The 26,357-nt window shown below is 39.6% G+C and overlaps 1 long non-coding RNA gene across 1 annotated transcript; it reads left to right on the forward strand.

The window, feature by feature from the left end:
• Positions 1–2,189: 2,189 nt before the first annotated feature.
• Positions 2,190–24,456, forward strand: LOC309864811. Its single transcript, XR_014311772.1, has 3 exons — positions 2,190–2,243; positions 23,085–23,220; positions 24,141–24,456. It is a non-coding gene; the product is annotated as an uncharacterized lncRNA (long non-coding RNA).
• Positions 24,457–26,357: the final 1,901 nt, after the last annotated feature.

The following is a 26,357-nucleotide window of genomic DNA, read 5'->3' on the forward strand; positions in this document are numbered from 1 at the left end:
CCCATAACAGAGTATAACCTATAAAGACCTCTTAAAAGTTGAAATATATCTTAGTCCAAAAATGAGTCTTTGAGGATGTGAAAAATTACAATAAACATTGGGATACTGTGGTGGTCAGAATGATGCCTTCTCACCTACGGATGTCCATGCCCTAAGCCCCAGAAGCTGTGAATAGGACAGGTTACAAGGCCAAGGAGGATTATGGTTGCAGATGGAATTACACCTGCCAATCTGACTTTCAGATAGGTAGATGATTCTAGGGGACCTGATGTCATCACAAGTGTCCTTTAAATGTGCAAGAATGAGGCAAAAGAGGAGGTCAGAACGATTTGATGTGAGAAGAGCTTGACCAGCCATATCTGCCTTTGAAGATAAAAGGGGGCCACCAGCTAAGGAGTACAGTGGCTTCTCAAAACTAGAAAAGGCCTGAAAAGGGTTTCTGTCCTAGAGCCTCCGGAAGGGACGCAGACCTGTCCAAACCTTGATTTTAGCACAGTAAGACCCATTTAGGATTTCTGACCTCCAGAGCTAGAAGATAACAAATTGGCATTGTTTTAAGTCACCAAGTTTGTGAAAACTTCATTATAGCAGGCATAGGAGACATACAAGTGCTAGTGTCATAAAAGGAAGATAGTATTTAAACCGGTCTATTTTAATATAATGATGAACAACAACTTGAAACTTTAAAATAGGCATACTTAGGGTAGATGTTAGTAATTTGGCTCAGGTAGTGATTTATCAAAATCAATTGCTAATGTGTTACTGCTGGAAGGAGTTAAAAGATACCTTGTTAAATAGGGTTTTAAACATGTAGAGAATATTCCCACATTTGTTCAGGAGCATATACTTAGAGGAAAAGCAAGACTTTCAGTCATATTATTTGTGCTTTGTTTTCCCTTTACCAGAATAAAAATACTATAATGATGTATATATTCATTAGAGCGTGTTGAATTCAATTAACATAGCTTGGATCCAGAATTTCAATTTCACTGGCAGTATCAGAAAGTTCACCTGTAACCAGCTCCCTCTGGGGAAGATTGCCTTCCCATGTAATCTGATTTCCATAGCTACAAGGAATGAGAACCTGGTCCCTTGAAAACAAGGTATTGATCTGTTAAGAATCTACCTTATTCTTATTCATAAAAGCTGTTTACAGTTGCAAGCATTTAAGTTTCTGAAAATCACCCTGTTCTAAAGGAATACTAACTAAAGCTTGAAGGGATGATTGTTACTGTGATTTTGCTTCTAACATTTTATGGGTTACTACATAGCGAAATTGTATTATATTCTGCAAAAATAATATTAACCATAAAGAAGTCAAAAAGTTTCTGGCTCTGATTTTTCTCCAAACTGCAAATTTCAAATGGTCCTTATTACCTTTTGGTTTGTTGGTCCTTTTCAACAAAACACATCTGATTCTAATTTCTAAATCAAAAGGCGGAAGGCTAGCTCTCTGACAGCTTTTATGGAGAGGTCAGGAGATCTATGGAATGATTTGTGAGCCCAGAGATTTGATGGTTATTTTATAAAATTTCCAGTATCTCGCAGGGGTTTATAGTTAATTGGTTTTTTTTCAACACAGGTTTTTTTTTTCTTTTCTTAAGGTTTTATTTATTTATTTGACACACAGAGAGAGACAGCGAGAGAGACACAAGCTGGGGGAATGGGAGAGAGAGAAGCAGGCTCCACACCAAGCCGGGAGCCCAATGCAGGTCCTGATCCCAGGACTCTGGGATCATGACCCGAGCTAAAGGCAGACACTTAACAACTGAGCCACTCAGGCACCCTATAGTTAATTGTTAAATTTAATTCTGTCCAAAGTGTTTTCTCGCTTCCTTTCTTTTCCTTCTTTCTACTATCAAAATATTCCCTGGCAAGTTTCCTTTATAACTTTTGTGTATGCGTACACGTGTACTGCCATTCCAAATAACACTGAGTTCAAGTTCCTGAGGATAATGTGTAAAAAAAAAAAAAAAAATGCTTTGTTAAAAATGATTGCAACAAGTTTCTTTAAATTAAGAAAGAGTGCTTATACACTGTTGCTGCTCTGCCATGTTACGATAAGTGAGAAATTATTCATTGGTAAACACTCAACCATGAAATTCTTCCTGGCAGGTGGGAGAATCCTGCAGGTGGGTTCTAGAACTCAAAGAAGTGCTGACTGAACTATGATGGGTATGATAAAGGACTAGGTAGTCGTATGAAGGAGGATTATACTATACACAGGAAGCAGGAATTCCCAGGTACTCTGCAAACGTGGAAACTGATGTATGAAAAGTTTGAGGTCCTGGTGTAACAACACTTGATTTCTATTATCTCTGTATTTTCTGTATCTGGAGTTGTCCGGTTTTCTTAACCAGGACCTATAAGTGCTAGTTGGATTCTTTTGATATGTGTACCCATCCACAGCCATGTTTACGAATTCCCTTAATTTTAACTCTGTATTTCCCTTTCTACTTTCAATATCGATTACTGTCATATTCTAATTTAGGTGCTACAATTTCTTTAAAAATTTGATCTTTAAGCTTTTCTTCTCTTTTCTCCTTCCTTCTTTCTTCCTTCCTTCCATCCTCCCTCCCTTCTTTTCTTTCTTTCTTTCTTTCTTGTAGGCTCCACACCCAACATGGGGCTTGAACTCACAACTCTGAGATCAAGAGTCACATGCTATAAAAGTGAGCCAGCCAAGTGCCCTGGCCCTTTAAGTTTTTGGTTTCCTCATTTCAGTGTCTTGACTTGGGGGCAGGTGGTATAATCAAATAACCCAAAACAATTCATGGTTTCATATGCCTTTTCCTAAGAGAGGAGTTTGGTTTTGCCTTCCTGGAAAGCAAACACTCTATTTCCAACTCTTTTTTTAGGTGAAGGTTTTCTATGCAAAAATTGCAGAAAATCGAAGTAGCCTCAAAAGATCCTGTTGTGCTGTATTACCAGAGACAGAGCAAATATGAAAGAAAAAGTTTCCAAATTTTCACATTTGAGCTATGTGAAATAAATAATTTTTTTCCAAATTATGTTTCCTTAAATTTTTTGTCAATTATTACTGAGAATTGCATTATTTTCTCAGTAAAACAAACCAGGACCTTTTAAAAGGCTTTCAAAAGAGATAATAATAGCGAGGATGAATTCAAACTCAATTTACTAAGTGCTATGTTAGGTCCTTGGGGTTTTTGATTGATGATAAATCTATGTATATTACTTGTGAAATGTCTATTGATTTCAGCCATATGGTAAAAATCATTGCTTAGTGGAAAAACAATAGCTGTGCAATGATTAAATGAAAAACAATATAATATTTATTTTTAAAAAGATTAATAGGAATACAATGAATGTAATAAGTTCCTCTTGTAACATAGTTGACTGGTGGTAATAAGAATGTAGAAAATATTGGGAGAAGAATGTAATGTTAAGCACTTCTTAATAAAAAGCCTTTATAACATATATCTTCAGCAGCTTAATTTACTTTCCTACAGCTCTTTATATACAGATAATTTTTGCCCATACAAGCCTTTGCATTATTTACAATTAGTTCACAGTTCATGGTGATAGAGATTTTAGCAAGAAAATATTAACTTCCTCTCCCAAATCTCCCCCGAGATTAACAACTTGCAAATACATTCCTTGTCAGGGATGCACAGTCCTCATTTTTTCACGCCCAGATAACAGCTCCTTACACAACTATTCTCTTACTTGATTAGGGGCAAAATGTCACCTTTGCTCAAAGCAACCCACTGCTTTCACAGCAATCAAAGATCAAAATTCCACTTTATAGATAGAAATTGCACATGGACTTTCACAGGAAAAAGGTTGTCGATGGCGTTAAGTTGTCGTCTGAGCTAAGACTTGGGGGAAAATGAAGGAATCCAGGATAAACTTAATTTTATGATTCATTTAAAAATAATGTTTGAATTTATTACAAAATCCTGATCCCAGAAATATAATTTTATTTTATTTATTTTTTTGTTTGAAAGAGAGAGAGACAGAGACAGAGAGAGCACAAGCAGGGGAAGAAAGAGGCAGAGGAAGAAGCAGCAAACTCCTTGCTGAACAGGGAGCCCAAATTGGGGCTCGATCCCAGGACCTGGAGATCATGACCTGAGCTGAAGGCAGATACTTAACCATCTGAGCCACCCAGGTTCCCCCAGAACCTCATTTTAATAAGTTCTTCAATACTTATTGCAGTACCACTGGCATTGAACCAAATTGCCATAATCTACAACTAGATGATGTTCCAAAATATGAATGGATGTGGTCTCCTTCTATTATTATTATTTTTTAATTCCCTAACTCTTCCCCAATAACACACTACTGGATGGTAGGCCATCACTGCCCCAGGGACAACTGAACCAGAGAGCTGAGGCAGGAACTTCCTTCTTTTGCTTGCTTGCTTGCTTTTTAAGTTCAAGTTTCCAGGACCCAGGATAAAGCAGAAAGACTGGAAGGAATACTTGACAAGTGAGTTCCACTCGGCCCTAGCCTCCCTTTGTTCCTACCTGAGAGCAATGGAAAGAGGACAACAAAACGAAACCAAACTCCTATATGAACCTCATCCTGCACTGGGAGAGGAAGACCACACTGGAAAGTAAACAGTAGTCAGATGTTAGTGACACGTCTGAAAAGAGGTCTGCACCTCTTCAAATAACACTCTGGGTTAAGAGAGGGATGTTAATAGGTTCTCCAGATAAATTTGGGTATCCAAGAGTGGTTGTGTCTGGTGTCCTGCCTTCTTCCAGGTGGTCCTATGAGTCAGATGAGATGCTTTGGGTGGCAGAAACAATAAAGAAGCTTTCAGGAAGAAGTCCAATTAATTGCACACAACTTGCTCTCTCCCCTGCTTCCCCTCTCTTTTTAAAAACTGTACACTGTAGGTATATAATTAATGGACTTGAGTTATTTATAAAGAATATCAATGAATCAGTCAAATATTTATTGAGTGTCATATCTGACCACCTTCAAAAATTTTTGAGAAAATTATGATGCAGTCCACATAATACATGTTTTAAGAGCCAAGGAAAGTTTCATGAAGGAGATAGGTCTTGGGTGGGAAGTGAAGATATTGGTTTTTAGTAAAAATATAACAAAGCCCAGGGCGCCCAGGTGGCTCAGTAGGTTAAAGCCTCTACTTTCGGCTTGGGTCATGATCCCAGGGTCCTGGGATCGAGCCCCGCATTGGGCTCTCTGCTCCGTGAAGAGCCTGCTTCCTCTTCTCTCTCTGCCTGCATCTCTGCCTACTTTTGATCTCTGTCTGTCAAATAAATAAATAAAATCTTTAAATATATAAAACAAAGCCCAAACACAAAAGCCAGTCAAGGAAGGAATAGGTCTTCAAAAGAATAATATTTTAGGGATTCCTGGGTGGCTCAGTGGGTTAGGCAACTGCCTTGATTCAGGTCATGATCCCAATGTCCGGGGATTGAGTCCCACATTGGGCTCCCTGCTCAGTGGGGAGCCTGCTTCTCCCACTTTCTGCTGCTCCCCCTGCTTGTGCTCTGTCTCTTTCTCTGGCAAATAAATAAGTACATAAATAAAATCTTTAAAAGAAAAAAACCCAAATAGTCTTTTATTCCTGGAATCCCCTGTAGGTTAGACCCAATCACTGAAGCACAACTGTACAGAAATGAAAATAATTGTAAGTGAACAGTAAATGACAACTCATTTTTCCCTTCAACATGTCCAATCTAGTAATGGGCAAAGGAGGGCCTTTGTAGAGGCTCAGTTGTGGACACAGATATGCAAGGAGACTAGTTCAGCAGGAAAAAGGGCTAGGGGAAAATTACTGCTCCCTGTTTTTATTTCTGTGGCTAGTCTTCAGGTGGAATTATCAAAAACACCAGAAATTATTCTGAAATGTAAATTTCCCTAATAGAATCATCAAACTAGAGACCACATTGTGGCTTGTGTGAAGAACCAAGCACCATAGTTTTGGGGATTTTCTCAGATGCCATGTTGTGAAATCATGTGTGTGTGTGTCTGTTTGTGTGTGTGCATGTATGTAGTTCAAAATAGGGCCCTTGCCCTTGTACCTACTACATCATTCTCTCCAGGTGCTTTTCTTTTCTTTTCTTTTTTTTAAATTTTATTTATTTGACAGACGGAGATCCCAAGTCACAAGTAGACAGAGAGGCAGGCAGAGAGAGAGAGAGGGGTAAGCAGGCTCCCTGCTGAGCAGAGAGCCTGATTCGGGGCTCAATCCCAGGACCCTGAGACCATGACCTGAGCTGAAGGCAGAGGCTTTAACCCACTGAGCCACCCAGGCACCCCTGTCCAGGTGCTTTCACACAATGCTTAGCTTCTGCATAACTATTCCATAGCTCATTCTGATGAGGTCTTATGAAGTTGCTGTGGACTGAATGGTGTCCCTTCTCTTCAATGAATGGTTAAGTCCTCACTCCCAATTTCATAATGTTTGGAGATGGGCTTCTGGGGAGGTGATTGGGTTTAGACGAGGTCACCAGGGTGGGGTCCTGGTGGTGGGTTTAGTGCTCCTTTAAGGAGAGATGCCAGAGCCTGCTCTTTCTCTCTGCCATGGGAGGACATGGTGAGAAGGTATTTGTCTACAAGCACGGAGAAGAATTCTCACCAGACCTGACCATACTGGCACCCCGATCTCGGACTCCCAGCTTCCAGAACTGGCAGCCTGAACAAACTAAGGCAAAAGAATTGGACTCGCCAGCACGAGGATGCTTTCTGAATGTCAAGTGGTTATTGACTTTCAGTCTACAGGAAAGCATTAGCATGAACATAAACTGCTGCTTCTTACCACTTCCATGTCAGCACGTCTGTGTCAGAGCTGGGTCTACTCATGAAATGCCACTGGCAAAGACACGCCAATTGTTACTTATTTAAGAGAGGATCACTTAGAGAACCAACAACGCACAAACGACAGAGAAGCCTTTCGTGTTATCTCAGGGATTAGAAAGTCTCATGTCTTCCTTTGGTAAGATCATGCTTTTACAATTTGTACAGATTACGAGCTTTCTCTGAGAATCTTATGGAAAAATATTCCTGTGCTGCTGATTATTGGTGCAGACACAGAGCTCAAGATTTTTTGCTTGATGTGTATGTCTAGTTTAATGAGTATAAAACTAAAAAGCACAGTTTACTACTGAAGATGTGAACTATCTACCAGAGAAAATGCCCGGCTCTGTAGCAATGTCTTCTTAGAAAAATGTGGGGTAGAGAACCACCAGGATGATCAGACTGAATGATTAAACAAATCCCAGATTGGTAATGGCTTGCACTGGGTGTGAAGACATGTGTAGCGCGGGGTGGTGGTGGGGACCGCTTGAGCTTTTTAAGCCACCCATAACCCAGGAACAAGAATTATTGGTGTCGGCTTTGGGTCAAAGTCACATTATCCAGTAAACTATTACGACTATGCTGCGTCTACACAATCAGGGCTGTTTGCATGAAAGTGATGCCTAGAAATTACATTTGAAATCTTATAAAGTCAGCGATCCTTCCCTAGGTGCAAGTTCCTTCTATACGAAATTCTAGTGTACTTAATTTTATTTCTATGTGCATTTTGATAATTATGAAAATTTTATTTCCAAAATAAGTGCACAATTATTTTGGGAGCAATAAAAGAAAGAGAGAGTTGAAAACAAAAAGTAAGAAAATGACAAAAAGTGTTAATGGCAAACGAGGAGAGCAGGATTTTAGAAATCTTGAGTTAGACAAAGATGGAAAAAAGAAGCCACACTTTGCAACCAGCCTGCTACCTCTGTTAGAACAAAGGACATTGAGATAACTCTAAAGGAGCAGGTGAATGGGGGCCTCCCTTCAGGCCTACATTGGGATTCTGGGACAACGGTGCCAAGTCCTGGGTAATAAGAGCAGAAAGGCTTTAGCATTTGTGGCAAGAAGCAGCTGCAAAAAAAAAAAAAAAAAAAAAAAAAAAAAAAAAAAAAAAGGATAACTTTTAGGATGTGTACTGTCTACAAGGAACCGAAACAAGTTTACCAGCATTTCCATGAGACTGCAAGAGAAGGAGATTTGGGAAACTTTCTAGAAAGCAGGAAATAGTAAATGAAAATTAACTATATGGTGCCCATTATGACCTATTTAAAATGTTTTTAGACACAGCCTCAATCAACCCCAGTCCCTATCTAATGGGTTAAACACGTGGCCAAAGGAAGACTGTATTTGGTAGCTGTTTTTATATCTGTTCAGGTCAATAATTCCATGTCTACAACCCTTGGGGATAGATGTATTTCACAATGTATAGACATTTTTTTAAAGGTACTAATTTTTTTTAAGAAGTATATGTATATATATGTTTTGCTAAGAAATATTGGGGTGCTAGATTACTTGATTACAAGTTACTTTCCCCAGCTCTACTAGAGGCTATAGACATAGATATAGATATATGGAGAGAATACAATATTCTTTGGTATCTCTCTTTGGTACAGTTTGGGAAAATAACTCATAATCAAGTGTACAAACATTTCTCAGCAAAACATAAATATTCACACAAAGTAAAATAAAGGTTATAAATGGTTTCCTCAGTTCAGGCCAGGAGTTACTGCCAAATGAATCTAAATTGGGTTAGGTTTTATTGTCAACTGAATTATGAATAAAATTTCAGTTTTAAGAGATTTTTAGATTTCAGATGTAAGGCTGTGGGATTATGAACTTACATGACTTTCTTTTAAAGCCAAAACTCCATTTTGGCTAAGAACTCTGGAGTTATGTATGCCAAGTTATACTTTTTCCATGACAGTTGAGGTCAGAGAATCTGGGTTGGACCCAGTATAGAGAAGATGGGTTGATATGGTGTCCCCCATGGGAGGGGACTATGAAGACATCTCCTCATAGAGGCCAGGTGTGCCCAGAACCTTGGAATAATCTTGCTTTGTGATGCTGGTCAGAAGGACATGTTCGAATGTTCCACAATTTCAACAAATGACTTTGATGAGGTTGAGGAGTTAGGCAATCTTTTTTTTTTTTTTTTAAAGATTATTTATTTATTTATTTGATAGACAGAGATCACAAATAGGCAGAGAGAGAGAGAGAGAGAGAGGAATAAGCAGGCTCTCGCTGAGCAGAGAGCCTGAGGCGGGGCTCAATCCCAGGACTCTGGGACCGTGACCCAAGCCAAAGGCAGAGGATTTAACCCACTGAGCCACCCAAGCGCCCAGGAGATAGGCAATCTTATTAGCACCTGTCTGGGCTTTACAGATGGTCAGGAGTCCAGGGTCTTTCAATTCTGGGCTACTTAGCTTACTCATCCCAGAATGCCAACTCATTCCATCAAACTCCAGTTTGCCCCCAAACGGTGAAGAACACACTCTTCTCAGCTTTTATGATGAAGTGTATACTTTATTATTCACCAGCAGCATTCTCTCTCTCTTCATCAACAAGATCCCGATTGTGCTGCTAAAAAAGAAGCTTCATGGACTATTGCTAGAAGTCAGACTGAGAACAAGTGTGTCCTTAACTAACCGGCCTTTATGTCTTCAAAAACCACAGCCCGGGCTGTAATTATTTTAACTTGTGCCTCCAACAAAGCAAAAGAAACAAATACCAACAACAAACCGTGGTAAACCCAGATGTGTAAAGCAGGAACATTTTGAGGAAAGTGAGTAGAGGGAACAAAGCAGAGAAGCAGAAGGCAGGAAATGCAGGGGATGTAAGGAAAGTAGATGAAAGCCTCCCAGGGCAACTCCATTGGGGATCATAATGGAAAAGAAAGCTAGAAAAGCAGTGTGGGACCAGATAGGGACTGACATGCATGTGCTAAATTGTTTCCATTACTAATCTTTGTAACTTTTGTGCCAAGCATGGGGGGGATGATGATGATAATTTTGCATAGAACTTTTTTGTTTTATGTGCCAGGCATTGTCTAAGTGCATTATGTGAACTAGCCTTTTTTTTAGAGAGGGAGAGAGAGGGTGGGGGAGGAGCAGAGAGAGTGGAAGAGAGAGAATCTTAAGCAGGCTCCATGCCCAGTGCAGAGGCCAAGGTGGGCTCCATCTCACTATGCTGAGATCATGACCTGAGCTGAAATCAAATGTCAGACCCTTAACTGACTGAGCCACCCAAGTACCCCTGAATTAGCATATTTACTTCTCACAGCAGCCCCATGGAAAGGATTCTATATCCACATCTTATAGATGAAGAGACAAACAAAATGAGCAGTGAAGCAAACTTGCCCAAATTTACGGAGCTAGGAAAGAGTAGAAGTGGGATTTAAGCCCAGATCGCCTTCACTCTGAGTGAATGAGTATAGGGACCAAACAAGAGGAAAAGTCAAAAGTAATCCCAAGATGGAGGATGAGGTTGGAATGGAAGTGAGGTTGTAGGGTGGACAGTGGCATTGTGGCCTGGCATCTGAACTCCTTTGAGTCCGTTATAGCCTTCAAGTTTTGTTTTGGGATCTCTCCTTTCAGAATCTCAGTCTGTGTAGCTCTCATGCTCTGAGTTCCATCAGGCCCTGAAATGTGGAGGCAGGTGATTTGGGTGATTCCATCCTTGGCCAGACCTTCAGTTCCCTTGGCCCTAGTCATCTGGGGGTGACCGATCCCAAAGGAGTCCCTAAGACAGTAGGAGTCTTTCTTGAGGAGAAAGGCAGATACTCTAGACTGCCGGGTTGGAACTCAGAGACTGTGAAGTCCAGAGCTGCTACAGCCAGCTGCTATCATGTGGAGCCGTGACTAATGCCTGCACAGTAGAAGGGAGAATCCAGAGGGAATAAGGAGGGATGCTGAACTCCAAAGACAGGTTTTGAGCCCAGAAGCCAGTCCAACCATCCCTCTTAATGAAAGCTTCGGTTATAGGATCCAATAGATTCCCTTCTAAAATGAGCTCCATTTGTATTAGTTTTCTGGTAACTTCAAAATATATATACTAGCAAAAATAGAATAAGAATTTGGAAGAGAAATGTTTGGTTTGAACAAGTTGTGCATGAGGTTGTTAGAACAGTAACTGGAGATGTTCCACAGACATTTGGAAATATAAACGAACATGCAAATATGTGGAGATGTCTGCTCAGAGAATCTCCCTTTTTACAGTTAAGGTTGGTGGTAAGGAGGCTGATGGAACAATGAGTGTGACTAAGCAGGTGTTATACAGTAAGTGAAAAATCAAAGACAGAGCTCCAGGGCAGTGGTCTTCATAATATTTTCACTATATATGTGCCCAGTCAATACATTTTTTAGGTTCTAAAAAATTTCCATTGTAAATTTAAGTAGTTGCAAAGTGTGTAATTTCCTGCTTATTCTAAGCTTGACATTTTAAATTGAAATGGTTATATCACTCTTTTGAATGTATCACATATAATGCAAATGCTGTACCAATTTGATATCTATCATAAGCCATTAAAAATATATATATGAACTCTTCTTTAATAAAGGAGTAGCCTTTTTCCCCCAAGTTCATTTCTATTGCATTTCCCCACATAATTTTATCCCAACATGATATATTTCAATATTTGAAAATCCTTATTAGATAATCCTAAAATCCTTCTTTGCCACAAAAAATATTTTTAGTGCCAATTCAGCAAAACAACATACATATATTATGATTTGATAATTATTAACACAAAACATTTGGGCAATGTACGTGGCGATATCTGTGATTCACAATTGTCTACTCTATGATGATGATAATGACGAGGATGGTAATAGTCACAGGTCGTGTGTATTGCCATTCATTTTGTGCCACTTATTGTCTAAGTCCTTTTCATGTTAGTTTATTTACTTTTTACACCAATCCTATGGTGTGGTGATGCTTACCACTCACATTTTAGGTACATCTATGGGTAACTGTTATCATTATAAGAGGGGATTTTCAGCCTCAGTTCTATTCTATTTTTGTTTATTTTAATAAGGTAAGCTCTGAGAAATCTTTATTCCTATAACTAATGGAATAGAAGAAGTTTTATTGTGGTAATTTATTCAATTAAAAAAATTTCTTTCAAGTTATATGCTAAAAATATTGCAACTGACTTTTTTTTTTTAAAGATTTTATTTATTTATTTGACAGAGAAATCACAAGCAGGCAGAGAGGCAGGCAGAGAGAGAGAGGAGGAAGCAGGCTCCCCGCTGAGCAGAGAGCCTGATGCGGGACTCGATCCCAGGACCCTGAGATCATGACCTGAGCCGAAGGCAGCGGCTTAACCCACTGAGCCACCCAGGTGCCCCTGCAACTGACTTCTTGATTAGTGGCTCCTCCAATTTTGTTGAAAGCACAGAATTAGAAACCACCTAACTTACTCATTCATTGGAGTCCTTTGATTTCTGGGAAGTCTTCCAAAGAGGCTTCCCTAAGAGTTATCAAATGAGTATTAGTTACTCTTACTCATCCCCTTAGAGGCATCCCAATATATTCAGAAAGGACTGGGGAAATTGAGAAACCATTGACGTCAATTCACCTTTGCAAATATATTCTATCTTGTGATTTACTTTTTTTTTTTTTTTCTCTAAGAGGGGGCAAAATCCTTAGAGCTTTTTTCGATGCATGAAAATGTCCGAAGTGTAAGGGTAAGTGTGTAGATTAAGTCACGGAGCTTTGCTGGGAGTTTGTTACTGAAAGAAAGAAAAGACTATTACTTTGCTTTGCTAAGATTCTTTTGTTTTGCTCTCAAGAGAACCTATCCTCACAGGCAATGCACATTGTAACACTGTGATCCAGGTAATGAGGTCTTTGAGCAACAATTGCCATGATCACTGCTGCCCAACTTTACTATCCATCTGTAATGGAAATATCTCAGGGTGTCTGAGATTACTTTAAAAAATTTAAATTGAAACATCTCAACAAAGATTTCTAGCATCTACCTTCACTCTTAATGGAAATAAAGATTTAAGACAAAGAAAGGTGCTAAGATCTACTGTGGGCTTATGGCATCTCAAAGATGGCTTCAGGGGCACTGGGTATCTCAGTCAGTTGGGCATCTGCCTTTGGCCAGAGTCATGATCCCAGAGTGCTGGGATCGAGCCCAGCATTGGCACCCTTGCTCAGTGGAGAGCCTGTTCTCCCCCTTCTCCTCACCCCACTTGTGTGCTCTCTCTCTCTCTCTCTCCCCCTCTCACTCTGTCTTAAATAAACAAACAAATAAATAAGATCTTTTTAAAAAAAAGATGGCTTCATTGATACAGATATTTTGGATTATTTTGGATCTTCCTTCGGTTTCAGTCTGTGGATTTTTACTCTCAGGGCAATACAATGCAGTAAGCTCTGGGGTGCATGAGAGACATGTCTTTATTCTGTAATGTGGGAAATGCAATTATGAAAAGAAAGGGGAGGTGGGAAAGGAGAACAGGCATGTCTTGACTGTGTGAGGTGTTCTCAAGCAGATCAAGTTTAGAAAAGAATGCCTAGAGAATTTGAGGATTTGGAAATTGATGGTCTCAAAACTATTTATGTCCTCTATTCTTTGAAAAGTTTTAGAATACTCCTAGAATCATGTGGACCCCACTTAATGACTGTGCTTTACTCATAGGAAGTTTGGGGAAGAGGAATCTTCTGAAGAGAATGGGTTCTAAACCTGGGACGTGGTTCTAAACCATCCCCGGCAGAGAATGGGTTCTAACCTGGGACTTGTGGATGGGATTTAGTGCAGTGCATAAGCCTCCTAAAATTCTGCTAAATGTCTTTTGTGTTTGTGCATTTTGGAGAGAGGGAGAATTTCCATAGCTTTCATCAATACGTAACTACTACTAAAAAATGTTTAAATTTCATATTATGGAGAGAATGTACAAAGTAAAATTTCCTATAACTCATGTATTCTTTCTTATTAGTGAAATTTGAAAGATTATTTTATATCTTGCATGGTTTAAAAAGTTTCCAAAAACTAAATATAATGAAACAAGATAAAATATTACTTTAGATATGTGAGGGGACCAGAGTAGATAGGAGATAGTGTAGGAAAGTAATGTGAAGTTAAGAGCAAGAGTAGAGCACAAAATGCTTATTGAGAGGGTCTTTGTCCCTTGTTAGGTCAGGCCATGCTTGTGGTTATATACTTTCTACCAGTCAACACAAGAAAGACACAATCATCTAACTAACAATGTCTAGGAAATGGATCCCCTATTCATTTCACTGAGACCAAACAGAAATCCTTCCATAGTACTTTGTGAAGAGATTTCTGAGGAGCATAGTGGACAATGTTCTTAGAAATACCTTTATGTAACAGCGTATCTGTTACATACAGATACAGTTTACAGATACACTTTATGTAACAGTGTATCTGTAACAGTGGTCTGTATAGGATTGGTCTTTACAGCAGTGAAATGATTACACTTCCAGAGAATTTTACCATGTGAGAAACACTTGGCTGAGGTATTTATTTACACACATATGTCAACTAATCCTCACAAAAACATTGTGATACAGAATAGAATCAGGCCAAAGTGATGCAATGGGACTTGGAGACAGGTCATAAAAGGCCATGTGGTTTCCTGCCTCCTTCTGTCTTTCTCTTGGCTTACTTACTCTGGGGGAAGTACCTCCCTTCCCATCCTGTTGAGAGGGCACTCAGGCAGGTTATGGAGAGACCCACTTAACTGAGCAACTAAGGTCTCTAGCCAATAGCCAGTAAGGAGCTGAGGGCTTCTGCCAACAGCTGTATGAGGGAGCTTGGAGGTAGATTTTCCAGCCACAGCTGAGCCTTCATAAGATTGTAACCCTGGTCAGTAGTTTGACTGCATCCTCATACGAGATCCTGAGGCGCAGTACCCAGCCAAGCCATTTCCAGATTCCTGACCCATAGAAACTGAGATAATAAATGTTACTTTAAACCACCAAATTTGGGAGTAATATGTTATGCAGCGATGAGTCACTAATAGAAGTGGTAAAGGCCCAAACCTCTCTGATTCTTTAGTTAAGACCAAAGAATAATTTAGTAAATATTTTAGAAAATCTACAGATGGAGACAAATACGTTTGAAGTGAAACCTTTCAAAAATTTGGTGATGATCATGTAGTCTTTCCCTAAAGACTGTACAAATGCACAACACTTAAATACAATTTCAAGGGATTTAGAGTCTTCCTGGGGCCCATCCAGGGATACATAGATCCCAAGGTTAATGTGGGTTAGAGTAGTGCTTCTTGAATGTTACTGGACATATAAATCTTGTTAAAAGTTCAGATTCTGATTTACTGGTCTGACTTAGGGCCCTGTTTTCTGCAAATCTAACAAACTCTCTGGTGATGCAAATGTGTGGAGACACAGGCTTTAGTATTTAACAGTGTACTGGTTACAAGCATAATTTAGAGTCTGATGAGGAAGCTACCTCACCTCTGCACAAAGATAGCTATGGCAACATCTTTAGGCAGGGCAAAATTCTTCTCCAAAAGTGGTATGTGGCGAGCTCTAAAACATAGACAAATGAGCTCTCAAAAGGTCAAAGTTCTTCATCCTGATTATATCCACGATTATTTCATCCTAGAAAAACTATAGAGCAGTTGTAACTAGACACTGGCCTTGGCCATAAAACTATTTTAGTAAAGGATCCAGAGGATGTATACCCTTAAGAAATATAATTTCCTGGTGAACGTATTAAGTTAAAGTGATCTTTAAATATTGATAAGTAGATTTATGGAGTTTAAAGTCATGAACCCATTTAATGTGGGGTGATTTTGAACAAAAATGATAACTTTAGGGGCACCTGTGTGGCTCAGTGGGTTAAAGCCTCTGCCTTCGGCTCAGGTCATGATCACAGGGTCCTGGGATCAAGCCCTGAGTTGGGCTCTCTGCTCAGCAGGGAGCCTTTTTCCCTCTCTCTCTCTCTCTCTGCCTGTTTCTCTGCCTACTTGTGATCTCTGTCAAATAAATAAATAAAATCTTTTAAAAAATGATAACTTTATTTATAGAATGCTTGGTATCTAACCATTTGGTGGTGGTGGGGGGAAGCAATGGTTAATTCTTTCTTAAAGCCAATCTTAGAACGTTTGAATAGAGATATATCATCTATATAAGAGAATATTTATCTTTCTTTTCTTCATAGTTGGGTCATGTAACCAGATCATGGAAAAGTGTCAAATCACAAGGACAAAAAGATATCAAAAAGGGAGGCCATTGCATTCCCATTTTGCCTCAATGGAATTTGTTAGCTAACACATAAAGAAACCACTCTTTAAAAGATTCTTCTTTTTCTCAGACTCATATTCTCAAGCTACTTTCAATATATATGGATTTCAAATAAGCATAAAACAAAATTTCAAAAAGATTTCTATTTGAGTTCATGTAATCGAACCAATAATTTATTCTATTCTCAAGGGACAAGATGGATGAATAAAACCAAGCAAACTATTATTTGTGGCAGAGACAGTAATGCTCACACATGTTCCATTTGACCTCCTGCATTTAGGAGTCTCCTTGTAGTTAGTTCGTAAGCCCTTGTGACTACTTTGGCCAATAAAATAGGAAAAAAAGTGATCTTCAGACTGAGGCAGTGAAAAGCTATGTATGATTTTCCAGTCTCTCTTTTCTTCTGATCAGGGGTGCTGTGTGTTCCCTACAGAGCATCTACGTGTTGGTGGGGCTTTTGTCAGCCTGGGTCCTTGAGTGGAGTAGAAACTCCAGCTGACCTGTGATGGATGTGTAGTATGAGCAAGAAATAAATCTGCATTATGTTAAGCCATTGAGAAATCAGGATTAATTTGTAATCACTGTGGAACCCGTACATTTCAGCTAATACTTTTTAAAAAAATGTAGGTGATAGAATGTATTAAAGGGTGGCTCTATAGTAAATGGCTGCTTGGGGAGAAACAAAAGAGGAGAGGAGTAGGAGGTGCAAGGAAATCTTATGTTAAATGTAGTGCTCAGGGAAGACCCCACTGAGAAATCGGGAGAGAGAGAGAGAGAGAGAACAACAAAAAGAAAAGCCATACACCCAAACCTCACGGTGGGCCTTTATTAGGGAAGTGTGAGTGTTAAGTTACCTAAGGATGAAAGAGGTAACTGTGGCTAATTCATCTTCATTTCTTTTCTTCTTCTTCTTTTTTTTAATCAGAAATTTAGAGAGAAAAACTCTAAAAGTTCTCTGACCTGTTTCCTAGCTAAATGTCACATTACAATAAAGAAGTTCTTAGCTGTTGAGGGTACTCAGAGGAGTTTAATCGCTTAATCAAGTAAAAGCAACTTCACAGCTATTCATTCCCTCATGTTGTCTGGAACATAGACATGCTGTTTGGGTGGCATGCTTCCGCCTGCTCTGTGCTACATGAAGGATATGCAATAGAAGACAGTCTTTACCCCAAAGGAGCCAGCAGTTCCCATGGGAGGCAGAGAAGTAAATCCTTACCATGCATGAGGACCATAGGAGCTTTTGGACAGTCAAGGAAAGGACATTGCAGCCAAAGTCATGAGACATTGAAGGACATGTTCAGTACACCATGATCACTGTGGTACTAAAAGGACCAAAGAGTTGAGGCACCTGGGTGGCTCAATCAGTTGAGCATGGGACTCTTGGTTTTGGCTCAGGTCATGATTTTAGGGTTGTGAGATCAAGCTCCGCATGGGCTCCACTCTGCCCATCCCCCTGCTTGTGTACTCGCTCGTTGTTTTCCTCTCTCTCGTTCTCAAATCACTAAATAAATATTTTTAAAAGATTATTTATTTATTTATTTAATATATAGAGAGAGAGCACAAGCAGGAGGGAGAGGGAGAAGCAGACTCCCTGCTGAGCAGGGAGCCCAATGTGGGGCTCTATCGCAGGACCCTGGAATCCTGATCTTAGCTGAAACCAGATGCTTAACTGACTGAGCCACCCAGGCACCCATAAATATTATTTTTTGAGATTTAATTAATTATTTATTCATCTGATAGAAAGTGAGAGAGCACAAGTAGGCAGAGCAGCAGGCAGAGGGAGAGGGAGAAGCAACTCTCTGCTGAGCAGGACCCTGATGTGGGACTCGATCCCAGGACCCTGGGATCATGACCTGAGCAGAATGCAGATGTTTAACTAACTAAGCCACCCAGGCACCCCATAAATATTTAAAAATAAATAAATAAATTAATTAAAAGAACAAATAGTTGATGTAGGGATGATGACAATGAAGTTGGGGAACCTGGCAAAGCAAAACTGAAAACATTTCAAGGGTCATGTTAGGTAGTTAAGACTCTGTTTCCAAAAGCAATTGCCCTGTACCAGGCATAAAATAGCGATCATCACAGAACCATTGCTGGTGGTTCTGATGTACAGGCTGCTCACAATCGATCCAGAAATCAAAAGGCAAGGTCACAGAATTGATGTTTGGCATTAAGACTGTTACACTGACATTTTTGCTTTGGGAAAGAAATATCAATGTTGAAACATTTAATTTTCTGCATTTTTAAAATCCAAAGATCAAAGGCATGAATATGACAGGGCAGCTGTATATGAAAGGATGATGAAGACAACTAGAAAGCTTGGAATACACATACTACTTGTTCAGAGCCCCTCTACATTTCTAATACACTAATTACTGGTAGCAGGGGTCTAAACTGGGAATTTATTGATGAGCTTCTTGTGGTTCTCAAGACACCTTGAAATTTCAGGCAAAATTTTGAGTACATATGCATTTATTTTCCAAAGGAGAGAGTTTTGAATTTTTTTCAGGTTCAAAAAAGTCCTTGTCTCCAAAAAGGTTAGGATCCACAGGGCCCTATTATGGGCAACTAATACAAAAGGACACGAAGCAACATTGTTTGGACATTGCATTGTGAATTATAGTGGTAGTGGGAATTTCTTTCCAAGGCAATGGAGAGTTCACAGGTAGGCCAACACCCAGTGGTCTAATAAACAATCTCCCCAAACCCAGAGACTTATCATAATTGCAATTGAATTCTGGCTCACCTCACAAATCAATGCAATCAGTGGTGGGAGGTGGGGAGGTATAGGGCTGTGCATGACAATGTAGCGGGGAGGTCTCCTGTATACAGACTTTTAAAGATAGGCTCTTTTCATGCTGTGGTTCTGCCAGCTTCAATGTATCACCTCAACGGCCCTGGCATCATCCAGGTGGCACAAAGGGGAAGGCATGCCCTCTTTAACCGCCATGATGAGGCAGTTACACATTCTCTTTCACATTTCATTCCAAAGATCCCACTTCTAGGTGCAAGGAAGTCAGGAAAATGTAGTTTATCTGGGTGCCCAGGGAGGCGAAAGACATTTGGTGAATACCTAGCTAGTCCCTGCCATGGGGAGTTTTAAAACACCATTTGGGGGTGGCTGGCTGGCTCAGTGGTTAGAACGCGTGATTTTTTTTTTTTTTTTTTTTTTTTTTAATCTTGGGGATTGTAAATTCAAGCCCCACCTTGGGCTTAGAGATTGCTTAAAAATAAAATTTTAAAAGTAAATAAAAAATAAAAAACTCTCTGGATTTTTATTTACTCGTTACAGTTTTGGTCTACTTCTAAGTGAAAAAGGGGGGTCGAACTACATATCCTCTCCTCAAAGACCTTCTTATGGTTGTGTATAAGGGTTTTTAAAAGTGTGTGCTTTCAAACCCATTTTAGATCAGGGTCACAACCTGAAGAACTCTGTGATTCATTAATGCACTCACAGGTAATCACCTTCTCAGTGTCTCAGATGAAATGTAGGCTAGGAGTCTAAGACTTCAATATGGAAAAAGTTTTCTCCCTATAATCCTTCATTTACTAGAGATAGCTAACAGTTTTTGAAGGTCTTGGGTATTTCATTGTCAAATAAGATTCACTTTCTGCACTCGTTCTGATAAGCTCCCTTTTAAATCTTTAGTCCAGGAGCACCTTAACTCAGACTGCAGAGCAAGTCAATTCCACAGGGGGAACGAAGGTCCAGTGATTCAGATCATCTAAGAACTGAGGCATATTAAAATGCTTTGATTTGAAAGACATTTTCAAGTGACTACTTTAATCATATAGAATTTTGCTAATTAAACAGCCAATTTAAGTGCCAACTCAACTAACTGTATTTTGAGCTACATTTAATCTTAATTGTTTCTGTTCTCTAAAAATATACATAAGAACTTTTAAATTTTAATTTCACTTTTTACATAGCAGTTGACTCTCCCACACAGTCAGTGCCAGCAGTCGCAAAAGCAGAAATAAGTGCTTGCTGAGGGCATAGTTTTCCAGTTTTAAGCTTTTAAAAAATTCTCCTGTTGAAGTGTTTACTTATTGATTTATTTTTGAAAGATTTTATTTTTAAGTAATCTCTACATCCAACATGGGGTTCAAACTCCCAACACTGAAATCAAGAGTCACGTGCTCCACTGACCGAGACAGCCAGGCTTCCCGTGTTGAACAGTTTAGATTAAATTCTGCTCTTTATCTTACCAGTCTCACAAAAACTGAGCAGACAGAGTGGTCAGATTGGATGTAGTTGTGGTCAAATTTTGATTTTACATAGTCTTTTTTGGACTTTAAATAGTTTCTTCCCTATTAAAAACAGCTCTGCCTCTTTGGATACATTGGGTTAAATAGAATATATTATTAAGATTTTTTAAAAAACAAACAAACAAGTCCTGCCTCTTCCTCTTGATTGCCAAGCCAACATTCTGGTTCTGTCTTCATTTTAAAAATATATTAAAAATTTGGGGGGCACCTGGGTGGCTCAGTGAGTTAAGCATCTGACTCTTGGTTTTTGCCTTAGGTTGTGATCTCATGTTGCTGGGATTGAGCCCCGAGTCCAGCTCTGAGCTCAGCATGGAGTCTGCTTCAGATTCTCTCCCTTTACCTCCTGCTCTCTCTCAAATAAACAAACAAAATCTTAAAACATATATATATGTATTAAAAATTTTCTACATAGCCATGTGACTGTGCACAATTCACTGTGCATTATGGAACCATAGCTTCTTTATCTCTGAGACAGGAATCATCTCACACGTTTGTTGAGTAGAACTCAAAGAGGATGATGAATAGGAAAGCGCTTTGAAAACTTTCAAGGGCTGTAGAAATACATGCTACCATTATCAATCTAATCCAAAACCCCCAAACGGGTGGACCAAGAGGAACTGCAGTTCAGAGAAGGAAAACTGTGTCACTCTCAGAATCTCTTTGAGAGGGAGCAGTGATTTGTGCTGGGTCATGGTGGACAAGGAGGAGCTTAATTCGTGAAGACAAAAGGAGTGGGCGTCTGGGCAGAACTGTAAAATCTGAAGATATGCATAGGTGGGCATGAACACTCAAGCTGGCTGGCTTTGAAGCAGGTTGTTGACTTACATGTATTGAGGAATAAACTTAAAAAAGTAGCTTGGGATCAAGGGAAGAGGGTATTTTCATTGAAAAGGACCTTGAATTTTTGATTAGGACGTAGTGGGATGAGGTTGATTTCTTCAGAAGCCTCATCTGTCAAGAAGGGAGAGTGGCCAGATGTACCAAGATCAGGCAGAGGGCTGCCTGGTGAGAAGAAATAAAAGCCTGAACTGTATGACCACAGTGGGGTAAGAAAAACTGTGGCTATAGTTTTGCCTTTTCCAGAATGTCGTGTAAATGGAATCATACATATTTTGTATAGCCTTTCATGTCTGGCTTCTTTCCTTAGCATGATTTTGAGTTTCATTCATGTGCTGCATGTATCAGTAGTTCATGTCTTCTTATTGTTTAATAACATTTCTATGTATGGGTTAACCATACTTTATACATTTATTGCTTGAAGAACAAGTGAATTATTTTCAATTTCTGGCTATTACACTTAAAGCTACTATAAATTTTCACATACAGGTCTTTGTATGGACATATGTTTTAATTTCTGTTAAATAAATACCTAGGAGAGAAATTATTGGATGATAATATAAATATATATTATATATTTAACTTCATAAGAAACTGCTAAACTGGGGTGCCTGGGTGGCTTAGTTGTTAAGCGTCTGTCTTGGGCTCAGGTCATGATCCCAGGGTCCTGGGATCACGCCCCACATCGGGCTCCCTGCTCAACAGGAAGCCTGTTTCCTCCTCTCCCACTCCTCCTGCTTGTGCTCCCTCCCCACTGTGTCTCTCTCTATCGAATAAATATATAAAATATTAAAAAACAAAAAGAGAGACTGCTAAACTGTTTACTAAAGTAATTATACCGTTTGCGTTCCCACTAACAATGTATGAGAGGTCCAATCACTCTGTATCCTCACGGGCAGTGACTGTTTTAGGTGTCTTCTCTTGCTCTCTCTCTTTCTCTGTCTCTCTCAGGAAATCTCACTATAATTTGTCAGCAGCCCCAAGGAGACCTCTATGTGGTAACCTCCCTGTCCCTGCCCATCAGCCATTGAGGAATGGAGACTTGCAGCAATCACAAAAATGGGTTTATGCGTGGATTCTTCACCTTGACTGAGCCTTGAGATGACAGCAGCCCCACCTGATAGCTTGGCTGCAACCTCAAGAAAGACCCTGATTCAAAACCATCCACTTAAGAGGCTCCCAGAATTCTGACTCTGAGAAGCTACATGAAATAATATATGTTTTAAGCTGCCAATTTGGGGTAATTGATTACACAGCAATAGATAATTAGTACACTGAACTAAAACACTGGCATGAAGCTCAACAATGATGCCAGGTTGAATGGAATAGAGATTTCATGGGAAATGATGCCAGAAGACTAGTTTTGTGTGGATTGTGCTTAAGGTCAGAGCTTCCATCCCTAGTTCCTGGACCACACCTAGAATATCTTTATCTCAAAGGAGAAACACAATTTTCAAAATTAAATTAATTTTATTTATTAAAATTTTTTTTATTTATTTGAGAGAGAGAGAAAGTGAGAGAGAACATGAGTTGGAGGGGGGATGAGGGAGAGAGAAAGAAGCAAACTCCTTGCTGAGCAGGGAGCCTCTCACGGGGCTCAATCCCAGGACCCTGAGATTATGACCTGAACTGAACGCAGATGCTTAACAGACTGAGCCACTCAGGTAACCCCAAACAAACTTATTTAAAAAAAAAAATACAGTATTTGAGGGGAGGGTATGAAGAGTGGCCACATACTCAAATAAAGATTGTATTGTCTCAATTCTCTGAATTCTGGGTGTCAATCTCCACATTGGTTTTTTTCCCATGTCTTTATCAACAGTTCTAATGCTCTATTTTATGGCTTCTATTCTCTTGACAATTTCCAGGTATATATAATTCTTTACATCCCATTCCTCCTCCTCATCTTTCTTCTCTTTCTTCACTTTTTCCTTGGAATCCTGCTTTAGTGCTTCAGAGAGAGACCCAAGTTAAAACTTCTCCCATGAAATCTGATCAGGCACAGAGAAGGATGAAGGAGGGGATGTCTTTACCTCTATTTCCAACTGGTCCCCGATTCCGAGAGAGGACAGTTATCCTGAAGATGTGAGTGTGGGAACTGTATGGGTGTGGAGAAGGGCTGGTGGGTCTTGGCTGGTTCATGGTATTTCAAAAAGGCTGGCAAAATCTGGAGGCACCTATGTGGGAGGCAGAGTCCCCCCAGTGAACGATGGGAACTCACATCAGCCAGCCCAAATGAGTGTTTGACAGCAATTAGAGGCTGAGATTAGACAGAATCCCTCGACCCTCCAATTCAGTTTGAGCTCCAGGGTGGTTGGGTATGTGGGGAGGGAGGATATCAGGGTAATGTTTGTGACAGGGTCCCCCCCCCCCCTTTAATGTATTTTCTTTTGGATAGCAGCCAAGATTTTAGGCCAGGACAAGCAGCACCGATGACTCTTCTTCTTCGAGGAACAGTGGGATTTCTGTTACGCACACCAAAAACATTGTCCAAAGGAAAGCTCCTTTCACTTAATAAAAGTGGCTCTGACTCCCTCCCACAAGGTTCTTCACTGTCTCTAAAGCTGCACGGGGCCTTTCATGCAGCCACTGAAGGAATGTAGACAGGTTTCTAAATGTAGCACCCTTAAGCTCTCACGGCAAAATAGCCAAGCCCTTCAGCACAGAGATGCCTTTGGCAAACCCACCTGACATGGAATTTCCCAAGATTTCCCCCACAAAAGAGGGTAGGAAGTTCTTTTGGGCTTCATTTGTCCCTCCCATGCAGCACTATAAATATGACTGAACTTCTCTATCAGCCGTGTTGCTGCTTTTTTGATTCTGCACAAAACCCATTTGTCTCGTGAAGCTTCCCATTGAGAGCCCATCCTGGAAAGCTTCCTGCCGTGGAAGGGCGGGGGGGGGGAGGGCGGGGGGGGGTGGGGAGCGGCACAAAGCAAGAGAAATGGGAACATGTTCAACAAATTCCTTTTCACCTGTGAGATTTTCCTCCTTTTTCTCCAAAGCCTTATTTGCCTCATCTATGGACGGTTCAGACTGGAAGAAGAATCTGCATAATTGTCCCTGCAGTTTCTCTATCTCTCTCGGAGGGTTCAAGTGACAGAGGTTGTTAGCCCGAGAAACAGGATGTTTGCATTATTGATTAGGCTACGCTGCTTTGACTGAATTAGTGGAGAATATCCTCGGCTGCTTTGCATGTGTCACGTCCGCCTGCTTCTTGTCCATCAATTCTGGGGAGATTCCGTGGCGGCCGCCTGTGTTAGACATCACGTCTCACCTTGTCCTTTCAGCCTGCCGGTCACCTTACCTGCTGTGCTGATTAAAAACCTTATCTCTACCAAGAAACTGTCTGCTGCTGTTTTTGTGGCTGTGACCCTGGGGTAGTTGTTCTGCGCCTTGGTCTATCGTTTTGGTAGATTCCCACTGCTGTGTGTCTCTGCTGTTTGTACAGAGTGGAGGCCCACACGGCTGAAATCAATGACTTTTTCATTTTAGTTAGTTGTGTGACGGGAGCAGCTGAAGATGAAAACAAACCGTTTTGTTCCTTAACTACGTTTCTGGCTTATGGAACGAGGCTGTACACTGATGGGTTTCAAGCTTTGGTACCCAAAATGCAAATTTCTCAGCTCAACTGACAGATTTGGATGTGGTAGGTCTCAGAGGGGACTCAGGAATCTGGATCTTAAACAGCCTGAAAATTCTGGTTATCGATGAAAAATGGGACCTAGTGCAAGAAATGTAGCCTCATAGCACCAAAGAGTTGAGTGGAGGTTAAGAGATCAGGATTCTGTCTTAGTAGCTTCATGACAAATCAAAGAGAATGTTGAGGGAAAAATTCCAACACTTCAGTTTATAGCAAGGAGATTATTAGCTACTGAAGGAGATTATTTACATCTAATTTCTCTTTGCTTGTAAATGTACTCTGGTTGGTACACTTTGTGGATAATCACTAATCTTACTAATCTTACTACTCAATTATCTTAACAAATTTAGGACATCTATTATCCTTTATGGACCAATTTTTATTGCTATGAGTCACAATAGAGAACTTAAAACTAGACCCCAAATATTTATAAATTTAATGGCATTTCAAACTACTCCAGAAAAATAAAGGATTGATTATTCCCTACATGATAGCAACTCTTTTGCCATTTACATTGAAAAAGAAACTGGATTTCTACTTTATTCTTCACTCCCAAAGAAGTTATAGGTGGATTAAAGATCTGAACTGAAAATAAATAAAGCAGCTCACATGCTAGAGCAAAAAATAAAGACTTCTCTAAAAAAAAAAAAAAAAGAAGATTTCTCTTTAGTATCTTGGCATTATGTAAAACTAACACGTCTAAAAGTTAAAGATAGGCATCTTTGTTTACATAAATTGTTGTATGATAAAAATATAATAAAAGAGTCAAAACTCAAGCTTAAAATGAAAGGTGAAATTAACAAGTTGGGAAAGATTTTTGAACAATAAGATTTTTGAAAATAAAGATTTTTGAAAAATAACCCATAAATAAACTATAATTTATGAAATGACATTTAACCCTGCTCAAAATTACATGAATGCAAATGAAAATAAGATGATTTTTCATCTATTTCATAAAAAATAACATATTTTATAGTATTGGCTTTGAGGAACAGTGAAGAGCACTTGAGCAATCTCTATACCAGTTTAAAATACTCATATTCTTTGATCCAACTGTACTTCTAAAAATGTATTGAAGAACTATAAATGTATATGTAACCAGGACAAGGATGATAATTACAGCATTGTTTGTAATGGTAAAAAACTGGAAATGATGCAAATGATCATTAACAGAGGACTGGTTAAATAATTAATGGTCCATAATACTTTGTGCTGTTTAAAAAGTATGGTTAGATCTACTTATCTGCACATGGGGGGAAAAAAAAACCCACCAAAATACATCATAATGTTTAAAAAGAAGAAAGGCACTTGAGACCCTGTGGGCCCAAGAGAAACTTTGTCCTTCCCTTAACCACATAGAAGAATCTAAATTGGGGGTCTTTCCCAGAATAAGGGTTATTTACAGAGATCAATTTTACCTGAGTGACCCATCTTCATGGTAGGGCAAACATCTAATTACCAAATATCTGCTCTTCTTATTACCCTGTAAAGTGCATTTCTCTCCTTTCAAATCCCAGACGTTCTCTCTGAAGTCTGACACCCCTGTCACCCAGACCCCTATAAGCTCCTTCTCCTTAGT

This window comes from Mustela nivalis (assembly GCF_964662115.1).
Source record: "Mustela nivalis genome assembly, chromosome: 5".
Classification (NCBI taxonomy): Eukaryota; Metazoa; Chordata; class Mammalia; order Carnivora; family Mustelidae; genus Mustela; species Mustela nivalis.